General features: G+C 44.8%; 3 non-coding genes across 3 annotated transcripts; 2 read left to right on the forward strand and 1 right to left on the reverse strand.

Moving 5' to 3' along the window:
- The first annotated feature begins 2108 nt into the window (after positions 1–2108).
- On the forward strand, positions 2109–2180 carry TRNAA-UGC. Its single transcript has one exon. It is a non-coding gene; the product is annotated as a tRNA-Ala (tRNA).
- Positions 2181–2640: 460 nt separating this feature from the next.
- On the forward strand, positions 2641–2713 carry TRNAK-CUU. The gene has a single exon. It is a non-coding gene; the product is annotated as a tRNA-Lys (tRNA).
- A 5811-nt stretch (positions 2714–8524) lies between these two features.
- Positions 8525–8597, reverse strand: TRNAV-AAC. The gene has a single exon. It is a non-coding gene; the product is annotated as a tRNA-Val (tRNA).
- Positions 8598–12313: the final 3716 nt, after the last annotated feature.

Consider the following 12313-nt stretch of genomic DNA (forward strand, 5'->3'; position numbering starts at 1 on the left):
CCTCCTCAAGCCTCTCTAGGCCACCCCCAACCTGACCCAGTCAGCCGTGGGAAACGGGCCTGGACAGGTGGGCGCACACACCCAGCTGGGCGCCACTCCCGATCCCGACCTAGCACGGCCGGGCCAAGGGCCTAGCGCCCGGGCGGCAGTGTCAGGTTCCCGGAGTGCAGGTTTGTCCTGGCCCGGGGCTGAGCTAAATTTAGGGTCTGGAACGTGGCTCTTGTCCCCACCCCCATTCGTGGCTTGTATCCATTTCTGTGGCTTCTTCTCCCACCGTTGTTCTCCCCCTTGTTTATTCTATCTTTAAGTCTTGGCTTTAAACAAAAATACATTTACAATACATTTTCCCACTTTAATCTCCACAAAACGAACCCAGTCCTCTACTGTCCCTCCAGAACTGTCAGGAATATTTGGTTCCACCACCATTCCTCATTCCCAAAGGGCACTCGGGACACCGCCATCCTCCGAAACCACTCTTGTCAAAGTCACCAGTGACCTCAGTAACCTAAAGGCAAAGGCTCTTCCTCGGGCCTCCCCTCACCTGCCCTTTCCTCTGATGCTTCCTCCTTGCTGACACTCTTTCCAGGCATCTTCCTGGATGCTGTAGTCCCTGGCTCTCCTACTTTTTTCTTGGCCTCCCTCGTGGGTTTCTCCTCCTCTTCCTGTACTTCCTCAGTTTTTGGACCTCTGTCTATACTCGCTCCTGATCTCTTCCACTTCCTTGGCTTGAAAGACCCTCTTCTTGTGGATGCTGCAGTACACAACCCCACCCAGTATCCCCTGCTGTTCCTGTACTTCTAATCTGCCACTCCACCTGTTCCTTCCAGAGCCTTCCCCACCCCACCCCATGTAACAGCAACTCCATCCCTCCAGGTGCTCAGGCCAAACTGGGAGTCCTCCCTGGGACTCCTGAGAGGAAAAAAATGCACACGCTCCACCCTCAATCCCCCGTGTGTCCTCACTCACGCCCTCCACTGCACCATCTCCAATGACCTCATGATCACAACAGTTCTCTCCCCTTGGGTCACACTGCCCTACCCCGGCTTCTCCACCCAGCTATGAGAACAGTCCTGTTGAAATGTTAAGTCAGATCAATTTTAGGTTCTCCTCTGCTCAGACCCTCCATTGGCTCCCACTGCTCAAAGTAAAAGTTGAAATCTTTTATGATCCTCCAAAGGCCTTACCTGTTCTTTGACCCCACCCCCTGCACCCAGCCTCTCTACCTGCATTTCCTATCACTCCTCCCTGTTGACTCCTCTCTTCCCACAGGGACTGCCTTGCTATTCCTGCAAAATACCAGCAAGATCCCATTTCAGCGCCTTTGAACTGGCTTTTACCTTTACTAGGACCTCTCTTTTCCCATACTTGTATGGCTTTCCCATACTTCCCACCTCCTTCCAGTCTTGTTTCAAATGCCATCCTCTCAGCGAAGCCGGCCGGGACAACACTGTTTAAAATCACCTCTTACCACACTCTTGTCCTTCAACCTGGCTGTTTTCTCTTTACCACTCTGGGATTTGAGCTGTTAGAGGAGATGACTGTGTCAGTTTTGTTCGTGGCTGGACCCCCAGGTTTCTAGAGCAATTGTTGCACAGTAAGAAAAGTAAACTTTTCTTGGGTTGAACTGATTTAAACGTGGTTCCAAATTCAGATTTACAGAAGTGGTTCACAGCGAAAAATGTGCCCAGGGTCTATGCTCCAGTCTCTTTCCATCTCAAGCGATCAGCTTTGCGATTCTGAATTATTTTTACACAAATATTATGTCCTTTACTACACTCCCGTTCCTCCTGGTTAACAAACGTAGCAGTCTGTACACAGTCCTCCTTAGTTTCCCTTTTTGCCTCGCAGTTCACTTGGGGCATTGTGCCTGATGGTTTCCCCTGCGTTTTCCACGGCTGCCATCGGGTGTTTATTCCGGGCCTGTTCTCCCCGCCGGTGTCCCTCAGTGGACACCCGCTGCCCTGGAGTCAGTGAAGGGCTCGAACACACCTCCGGGGCTGCCCGACCGGCTTTGCAAGCATCTGGGCTGTCTTACCAGGCTCGTCGCACACCCACGGCCCATACTAATAAGCAGCCAAGGGAATGTACAGAGAAGGTTCTAGCAAAGTGGGGATGTAGCTCAGTGGTAGAGCGCATGCTTTGCATGTATGAGGCCCCGGGTTCGATCCCCGGCATCTCCAAGGCGGGGTCGCGCTTTCCTTTTTTCCCTTCCGTGCCAACTTTTCAAACGGCGAATGTTCGCAGAGCCCTGCGGGGAAATCCCGCGTCTTGGAGTTCGCCCAGATTGCAAGGAGCGGCGGCGGTGGCGGGACCCACCCACTGCAATCCCCAGACTCTACCTCTAACCTCCTGATTGAAATATCACAAGGTGAGTGTGCTAGTGGCATTAGGAGGCTCACGCTTCCCCTCCTTTGCGCCCTATGCTTTCCGGGAGTGGGAAAAGGCGGGATGGCTGGCAGCACAGAGCAAGCGAACAACAGACCCAGGTGGGAGGGGCGGTTGCGCAGCATCTGCGGAGGTGGAGTTTCCAGGTCTTCCTAGCGGCTGGAGTTTGCAAATAAACCCTCTTCTGTGTCTGAAGCGGCCGATAACCTGAGTCCTACCTTGAAGTAAGAGTTGTTGAAATCTGTTTCTCCGGGTGCCCGGCTAGCTCAGTCGGTAGAGCATGAGACTCTTAATCTCAGGGTCGTGGGTTCGAGCCCCACGTTGGGCGTCTGTTTTTTGTCTTACGTCTTCAGTTTGGTTCACTTCTTGACTCCCTCGGGGACGAATAGAGAAATTCTGTTCTGGAAATTTCTTGTGGGCGGTATTGTGGGTATAGCTGTTTGTGCATATAGCTTTTTTGTGGGTATAGCTTTGTTCATTAATTTATGATTTACTGCTAAGAAAATGAATTTTTATGGAAGTGCATGTGAATTATTAGTTTTTAAAATTGTTCAAATATGCGTAATAAAACTTACTGTTTCACTAATTGTTAAATGTACAGTTCTGTAGCTTTACACACATTCACACAGTTGTGCAGCCATCACCACCATCCATTTCCACAACTTTTTCATCAGGAAATATTAACTCCCCATTCTGTCCTTCTTCCAGCTTCTGGCAACCACCATTCTACTATCACTATGACTACTCTCCATTATATATATATCCACACACTGCACTTTTTTAAACCCTTCATCTGTGTATAAACACTTGGTTGGGTTCCTTCTGCCTTTTTGGCTTTTGTGAATAATGTGGCTATTAGCATGGTGTGCAAATATCTGTTCAAATTCCTGTTTTCACTTCTGTTGAGGATATACCTAGAAGTGGAATTGCAGAACATACGATATTTTTTTTCTTTCTAATTTTAATTCCAGTGTAACATATGGTATTTCTATGTTTAATTTTTTGAAGAACCACCATAGCATTTTCCAGAGAGTTCCACAAAATGAGTTTTTAAAACTTTTTTTTGAGTAGGTTGTACACTGTACTGTTCAAAAATTGAACCATACATAAAAATATTCAGCAAAAAGGGTCTATCATCTTCCCCCCCAGGTAACAATTTTTGTACCTGTGTATATAGTCTTGCACAGTCATATATCTTTTGATGCAAATATATTTCTATTTTCCTCTATTTTATACAAAAATATAATTATAACTCATATTTGAAGATCTTTCCATCTCAAGATGTAGAAAATTTTCTAAATCATTTTTTTTGCAGTTGCATAATGTTCACCTGTAGATGACTCATAGTTTATTTAACAGATCACCTACTGATGGACATTTGTATTGTTTCCAGTCTCTTGTTATTATAATAAATTGTGCAGTTAATAAGTATGTAGTGTTGTTATTTTGCACTTTTGCACTCATATCTGTGGGTCAAATTCCTGGGAGTGAGATTGCTGGGTCAAGGTTTATATGTGATTGTAACTTTATGGAAATAAATCACTGGACTGTACCTACGGGGTGATTGATAATCCTTCCTGCCAGCCATGAACCAGGTTGCCTATTTCTCCACTGCTTTGTTGACAACGGGCAGCTTTAACAAATCTGACATGACTCCACCTCACTGCTTGTCCTGCAAGATAAGATGATATCCATTGCAGGGCACTGTCTGACGGGAAGAAGGGCCTTCCTTTTGCAGGTCACAGGAACATACTCAGGCAAAAGATTCTGAAGATCAGTGTCACTCTTATTTATGGCTTCTATAGGACAACATCATTTTTTTCTTTTTTCAGACAAAACCATGACATCACTGCAAAGCCACACCACCACTGGAAAGGCCTACTCAATTATTTCTTATTCTGAGAATTTTCTCCCTTGGACAGAAAGAATCCAAGTAAATACAAGAGATTAAATTTGTATGTGATTTTCCACTTGGTCTTGGTGTCATATGGGGCATATTTAAATTATTAGGTCATGCATGTGACTTGTGGTTTATGATAATTATATATAATTTATAATTTACTTACATAATTATATAAATATATAATCTACATATAAATAAATAAATCAACCATCCTCTTGAATATTTTCATTTAAAACCCCATTTGAGACAGAAAATTATCTCCTGGTTTAAGCTATTTATGGCTATTTTCTAGCTAGTCTAAAAATACTCCAATATCAGCTCTTTAACAGTTAGTGGTTTCCCTTTACTAGAGTTGGCAAAGCCTTTCTCTTAGGGTCTGTGTAGCATCAGGAGAAATGGTTCAACTACCATCAAATGCTGCCCTGTTTATATCACATTTGTTTGTGGGTGCAAAATCCCCTAAATAAAAGGCAGGTCTCGGTCACATGGTGTTGTCCTGGGGAATGTAAATTTGGGGCAAATAGGAAGACAAACGTCAAGGAGAGCAACCTAATTCTGGAGGACTGCATGCTAAAGGAACAGTGGCCAAATAGATGACCCAGAATGACCTGCTCTTCCATTTTGTGTCAGGACCAACTGGATTAAAATCACTGGATATTTTGGGAAACTCTGGGCTGTCATTTGAGATGTTTAATGTCCAAGGACTAAGGAAGGTTTTTTAATATGGACAAGAACACAAACTTGTTGTGTGATTAATATTCAATTTACCTAGTTATAAATGTTAAAGACTAGTTTTTCTCAAGGTTTGAAGTTCAATTTACAAATACTGTTTTTGTTTTTTGTTTGTTTGTTTGTTTTTTAAATCAAACTAGCAGTTTCTGGAACAGGAAAAGTTACTAGTTCCTTTAATTAGTTCCTTCCCTAGTTCCTTCATGAATTGTGATTATCAAAAGGCGTCATTCTGAACAACTGAGCCACTGGTGATATTTTCTCTTAGACATTCCAGGTAACAATTATGGACTGAACCCTCACTGAGTATGGAGGAGAAGGGGGCACTGATTAGGTCACAGCTGGAGTGCAGAGCCAGGACCTGAACCTCAGTTGCTGCTATTGTTTCCCTAACCACCAACTCATAGCAGTTAGAAACACCACGTATATTGTCTACTTGCAATCTTCTGAATGAGCCTATGTGTTCATTCATCTCTCCTTAAAAACTCCCATCGAAGCCCTACTGTATTTCTCATTAGCCTGGGAGTCCTCTAAGAGTATAGATCCGGTGTCCTCCACACATTTTTCAAACCGCTTGTAAACAAAATCAGCAGCTGGTGTGGATGGAATCACAACTGCAGAGCCAGGGAGGTATGGCTGTGAATCCTTATCCTCCAAGTTCCTGGTCTTCCTTTTCTCCTTGAATCCACCAAGCACACTCCTACTTCGGAGCCTTCCAACCCTCAGCTCCCTCTCCCAAAGGCCTCGTCCCAAAATCTTTGAAAGGCTGGCTCCTTTTTTCCTGACTAAGCTCACTGTCACCTCTTCTGATACATCTTTCTTAGCCCTTCTCTAATGCTGTCCTCTGTTTGCTTGCCACTCTATCAGATCTCCCTCATTAATTTTCTCACAGTCCTTTTCACCCTGAGATAGAGCCAGTGAGGTGGGAAGAGATAAAATTGGAATTGTAGAAGAGAGAAAACTGAAGCTGGATGATGGGTACTTGGCATTTCATAATACCATTGTCTCTACTTTAAATTTCCTAATAAAAATATTTTTTAAATAAAGCAAAAAGTTATATACTTATGAGTGAGAGATTTTAAAAATTACTTAATTTTATACAATAATGATATTGAGGCTTATTTGAAAAAATGTAAAGATCTAGCAAAAGCTACAGTTAAATAGAATGCTCAGTGTTAACTCATGGCCTTTAAACTATTTCCCTAGGGTACTTGGAAGAGGGGGAATCAGAGACCTTGGGCTCCATGCATTGTCCTGGCAGTTAGATTTGGCCTTTTCTTTTACTCATCACTGAAAAAAAAAAAAAAAAAAAAAAAAAAATTGAAGCTCCCTGTACAACCTCCTGTGTCCTAAGGCAGGAAATACTATAGAAGGATCCAAAGCATGAGTTGCTTCCAGGAAACAAAGATGCTTTCAAATTGTGAGGGCAATGCTGAAAAGATAAAGTAGCCAATGTGAAGGGGCTCCCACCGATAAGCAGCTATAATTTAAGCATCAACAAGAGAATAATAGCATTAATTGAAACAAGGTAAGTCTAGGAAAGCTTTAAATGACAATGTTAATGTCAATGTTAAATAACAAGTTAGCATTAAGTGTAATACAAAAGAAATATGACTCAAACTAAACAGCTTCCTGTGGAGCTTGTTGTCCCAGTCCAGCTGTTTTTTTTGGTGTTAACTTTGTGGCTTTGTATTTGTTTACTGTCTCCACAAGGAGCAGGGATGAAAACTCTTAAGTTAGCTGAGGCACAAACCAAAATCCTTCTGGCAAGAGTGGCTGAGTGATAGTGCTGACCTCGCAGAGTTCTGGGGCCACCAAGAAGTCAGTTTGGAGGGTGTGCGGGAGACACTCCAGCAGTATAGAACCTGGGGTGAGGGGCATGTACTGAGTCACCTCAACTCATTAAAACATGAAAAACAAAACAAAATAAAACAAAAACAGAGAAAAAATTGGATCAGCAGCAGAAGGAGAAGAATTCTCCAGGTGAGGTCCAGAATCCTTCCCTCTTCATTCCTCTGGGTCTTCAAGTTCCATAGCTAGTCCCGAGCCTTCATGGTGGGTGAGTTACATCTGTAAATTCTGGAAAGTGTACAAATAAGTATGAAAGAGAAATGACAAAGAGATGGGCATTGATTTTTTTTTTTTAGAAGCTTATGCTCTTTTTGGTTATGCTTTGTATTTAAAATGTGTGAAACTTCAAATGTGATTTACAACACTGATGTTTTATTTGGCCTCCCAGTTGGATGGAAGTGCTGGGAAAGAAGCTGCTTGTCAGATAGGTTAATCAGGTGTGACAGCATGAGCCCTATTTTCCAGGCGGGAAAGCAAGCTGCACTACAGAGGTGCACAGGGGTGCGTCTCTACCGACATCTCTCAAGCCAGGAGCACCGGGCTTGGGGGGCTCCCCCAAGAGTCGCTGGGCTGCTTCCCTGAAGCCTTCACTTTCTTTCCCCCCTTGAACTCTAGAGCCTGCTTCTGTACACCTGCAGCATCCCACAGGCTCCAGTCCAACGAGCTGCACGTGAGGCTGGGTGAAGAGGGTGGCTGGCTGAGACACCTCTGGAGGGACTGATGGTCGTTTCCACGGTTCGTCACCGCTGAGGAGGACACAGTGGGAGGAATGCAGGGTAGACGCCACATGGGTCTGCCTTAGGGGGCACGCGGGGAGCAGCCCTAGGGCGCCACTTGGAGGAGCGGGGGTGGGCCCCCTGAGGACAGGTGGATGGACAAGCTGGGAGTGAAACCAGGGGGAGTAGGAGAATTTAAACTTGCACGTGGGAGTGTCGGTGGTGTGTACTGGCCGCCGTCGCCATTGGCCCCACCCAGCCAGTCACTGACTGTCCGCGGGCAGAACCGAAGCTGCTTTCCCCGCTGGCCTTGCTCGAATTTCTCTCGGTGCCCTGCGGCCTTTCCTCTCCTCCAACCTTTAGCTCCCACTTCTGTTTTCTGTACCCCAAGGTTCCCTCACCCTCTGTGAAGTGTCTGTGCGTCAGCGGCGTCACCTGGAAACCGGGGACAACAATGTTACGTACCTCCCGGGGTGGTTAGGCTCCTTTGAGGCGGACCCCTAAAACAGGACCGGACACCATCAGCACAGCGCGCACCTGGCGCGGTAATTACCACCGCTACGGTCTTCCCCAGAGTACTTATCCCGGGTCCGACTTCCACCATGTATTTCCAGCTCGTGCCTGCTTGCACTTTTTAGTATTTCATGTGTGGTTGCGTGGCCTTCTTGCCTTTTGTTGCCTTTTAACTGGTCACGCTCGTAAGTTCTTTGAAGGAATGCTCCAAAGACATCCACCACCTTCTAATATCGCAGACCTAGAGGCCTGGACTGTATTGGTTGAAGTGAAAGGGTCAAGAATTAGAAAAGACAAGAGTACGTGTAAAACTATAAAAAAAAGTACTCCAACATATATGCACGTACGTTCCAAAGACAGATGACTGAAGTAAACAAATTCACTGAAACTGTTCTAGAGAAAGAGAAAAACATAAGCGCCTTTTCAGTGTTTCCGCCCGGTTTCGAACCGGGGACCTTTCGCGTGTTAGGCGAACGTGATAACCACTACACTACGGAAACAGACGACTCCGCAGCTCTTTCATGAGTCTAATAAGACTCAGTCATGGGCATTGCTGGTGTCTCTACCCACCGGGGAGGCAGAGCTCTTGGAATCATTCCACGTGGGCCCCAGTAATACTAACTCCCGAGCTCCACCGATTAGAAGATCCGGAAACCAGTCACATTCAGCAACTCAAAACAAAACAGGGAATGAAAGCAAGCAAGCGTCGCAGCAAGGAAGGTAAATGCGGCTTTGGAGGTTTGAGACTAGGTAATTCTCTCCATTTTGTCTCTTTGCTCTAGCAAGACAGCTCGAGGGTTTAAGTTTTCACCCATTCTGAGCTGGATTGACACTAACAATCTAAAGGATTAAGGAAATGGTAAACACATAAAAAGAATATGAGCTTTGAATATATTTCGTCAAAATGTAGAATAAATTAGCCAAAAATAAAATTAGTTTTACATATGTTTCAGAAATGATTGTTTCTTCTAAATTTGGCAAAATTATCTATTAAAAATAAAAAGGATATTGAAATATCAAATTCTAAGTCAATGTTATTTAAATAAAGCTGAAAATTTAAAACTTGAAATGTAATTAAATCTTTTAAGTATTTTCTAAAAATAAAAATAATCAATTCTAGCATTGAATGTCCATAATTGGGATGAGGCTTAACACATGTATATGTAGATCTCTATATCTGCAAATGTAACATTATTATTGATGATTTAATATTGCAAAATGGGGTTTTTTTGGTCACCTATGCTGATTCTGGAAGACCTGTGGAGACAGGAATTGGAATGGAGGCGGAGTCCTGCTGAGTGGAGATCCTTGAGCGTCTTCAATTTGTAAGCCCCTATCCACCAAACCACTGGGCAGGAGGTCCTCTTGTATGAGTCTAGCTCTCTCATCAAGATCACCAGGGGCCTGCAGGTGGCCCAATCCATAGAGGCCTTACCATGTTCCTTTACTAGACCATGTATGGAATTTGACTCTACAGATCTGTTCCTCTTTTTTTGGTGCATCTTGATTCCCTTGGCCTCAGTGGAAGCTTCATTGCTAGCTTTACTCCTATTCTGACTCCTCCATCTGTCTACCCAAGACTATCTCCCTGGAGAGTCACACTGCCATTGACAGCTTGACCCAACCTCTACCCCATCCATCTGTGGCTCCAGCAAAGACAGCTCTCCCAAGCTCCAGATCCATGTGTCTTGGACGTGTTTGGACATGTCCAACCTGTTCAAGACTGAACTCCTTACTTCTCTCTCACCGCCCCCCCCCCACCCTACTCCTTAGTGTTAGAAGGTGGAGAGCCAGTAATGTATCCTCTAAAGTGAGAAGACACATTAAGAGGGAAAAAATAAAGCAAGCCACTCCATATTGCTTATGAAGAGTTTCATTCAGGATAACTTACTAATAGGGACTATGGGTGGGGACAGACCATCCAGGCGGTGCTGGGACATTCTCCACAGCTATTCTCTGTGCAGTGCAGACCTTAATCCCTAGATTTTATGGAATGAGGAGTATGGTGGTGAGTTCACAGGGTAGTTATCTAAAGTGATGCCATCTGTACATCAAAGGATCTCTACTAGTTACTTAGAGTGGTGCCTTCTGTGTGCCACTTTAGGGAAGATCAGAACAAGCCTTCCCAAATTCTGTGTCACGGCATTAATTAAGCTCCACGGGCCTGGAACATGTAGTGGGAGGGAGGTCATTACCCTGGCTTGAAGAGAATGGAGGGCCAAAAGTGGGGTCAGTGTTGGCTGTACTCCTGCCCTCAGACTTTGATTTCTGTTACTAAACCATCTAAAGTAGAACCCAAGGAGCCCCCTCTCCTGCCCAGGTATAAACCATGCACCTAGCTCCTTCACTCACTTCTCCCATCTGACTGCTGCCTCCCCACTGCTGTGCTAACTGCTTCCTGTCTAGACCATGACTGTTCCTCTTTCCAGTCTCCTCCAGTTCCTCTCTCTGACTCAGTCTCACTCCCATCACATCTTCTGGTCACCATTCCTGAAGGATTTACCTTCTGAAAGGTAAATCAGAGAGAGTTCTTCTGCTTCCATGGCCACCTTGGCCAAGGAGGAGAAAGACCCTAACTCCTACTTTCCTTGTGTTTGCTGAATGTCTGAACTCATCAGTGCTTGCCTCTTTTGCGCTAAGAGCAGCAGATCACTTACCATGTGGAGGCCAAGAAAAACAAGGCTGTCCCCACCTTGAGTCTAACCCTGACATAAGTACAGCCATCTTGACAAAGCAAAAGCTGGCACCTTGCACCCCCTCTCCACCCGCTCCCCTCCCCTCGGTAGTATGTTTCACATTCCTCAGGCACCCCTGGCTGCCCTAAAAGAAAAATAAATAGTTAACTTGCAGAGATCACAATCCTGCAAGACAGGAGTCTCCCTTGGTTTACAAATGTCCTAGAGATTTACAACAAAGAAGCTATCTTAACAATAATGTCACCTTCCCCACCATAAAACTAAAGGAGGCTGAGGCAGCAGGAAATGTAAATAAAGTTAAATTTCTTCTAAACCTAAATCTTACTAACAAGGACACTTGATACGAGAAATGTGAAACTTTATCTCTAAACCTCCAAGATAGTATCAGCAATCATTTCCAAGCACATGACCCACTGATATACATCTAAAGGGTCTCATGAGAAGGTTTTTATTACTGGTAATGAATAACCTTTTCCCCAGACAACAGCTAGCCCCTCAAGGTCCTGGAGACCTCCTTCCAAAATTCCTTAGAGACTTACATCATCCATAACCCCCTTTGTCCTCACCTACCGCCGAGTCCACCCCTACTCTGCCTTTTAAAAACTCTGACTGTAATCTGGCTTGGGATCCAAGTCCCTATTTCGCTATGTCGGGTATACTTGGGCCCAAGCTTAAGCTTGTCAAATAAACCCTCGTGTGATTGCATTGGTGCGTGGCTCCTTGGTGGTCTCTCGGAGGCGAAAACTCGGGCATAACAACCAGAGGGATTCCCATTTGGGCCTGGCTGGAGGGGCAACCGTGGAAGCAGTGGAGGGGAAAGAGAAGCAGGAATTGTAGCAAAAAGCTCCAGCGGGGATGCCCCTAGCTTGCTGGGAGATGGCAACGGGATGCCTGTCCGCTTTGGCTTCCCCTTAATGAAAGCCAGGATCTTTTAGGATGTTTTCCATTTTCAGGGAAGAAGGTTAAAAAAAAAAAATTAAAATGCTGAAACTACAATTTGCAAATGAATCCACAAATATTTGTCCAAGAGAAAATGTCAAAGTTGAAACTCCTGGGACACAAGCTTATTTAGACCTATTAATTCCGAGCTAAGACCATACAGTAACAGTAAATTTCCCATGAGCCAGGTAGGACTGTACCAGCAAATCCGCTTATCTTACAAACTTTGACCAATTCCTGTCCAGACTGCCTTTATAGGGCGTCAGGCTAAACTTCCCCTAATTCCCGTCTTCCACACAGGATTCTCAAGACTGATGGCGATTCAGCCCTCTGCTTAGCAAGTCCAGCAAACAGCTTTGCGTGCCGGATAGACTTCTCCTGCCGTCTGACGGGTATCCAGGGAGACTTGTACATACAGAAACCAGAAAACGGGCTCAATTTGCAGGACTGGAAAAGCAGTTCAACTGAAGTTAAGGAAGAATTTTCTGAAGAGACCAGCAAACTGACGATGTTCATGCTAGGGTTTTCCAAAATAAAGAATATTTTTACATGCCTCTCTATGTAGGGGCAACATTTCCCAA

The sequence above is a fragment of the Meles meles genome, chromosome 3, assembly GCF_922984935.1.
Source record: "Meles meles chromosome 3, mMelMel3.1 paternal haplotype, whole genome shotgun sequence".
In the NCBI taxonomy this organism is placed as follows: domain Eukaryota; kingdom Metazoa; phylum Chordata; class Mammalia; order Carnivora; family Mustelidae; genus Meles; species Meles meles.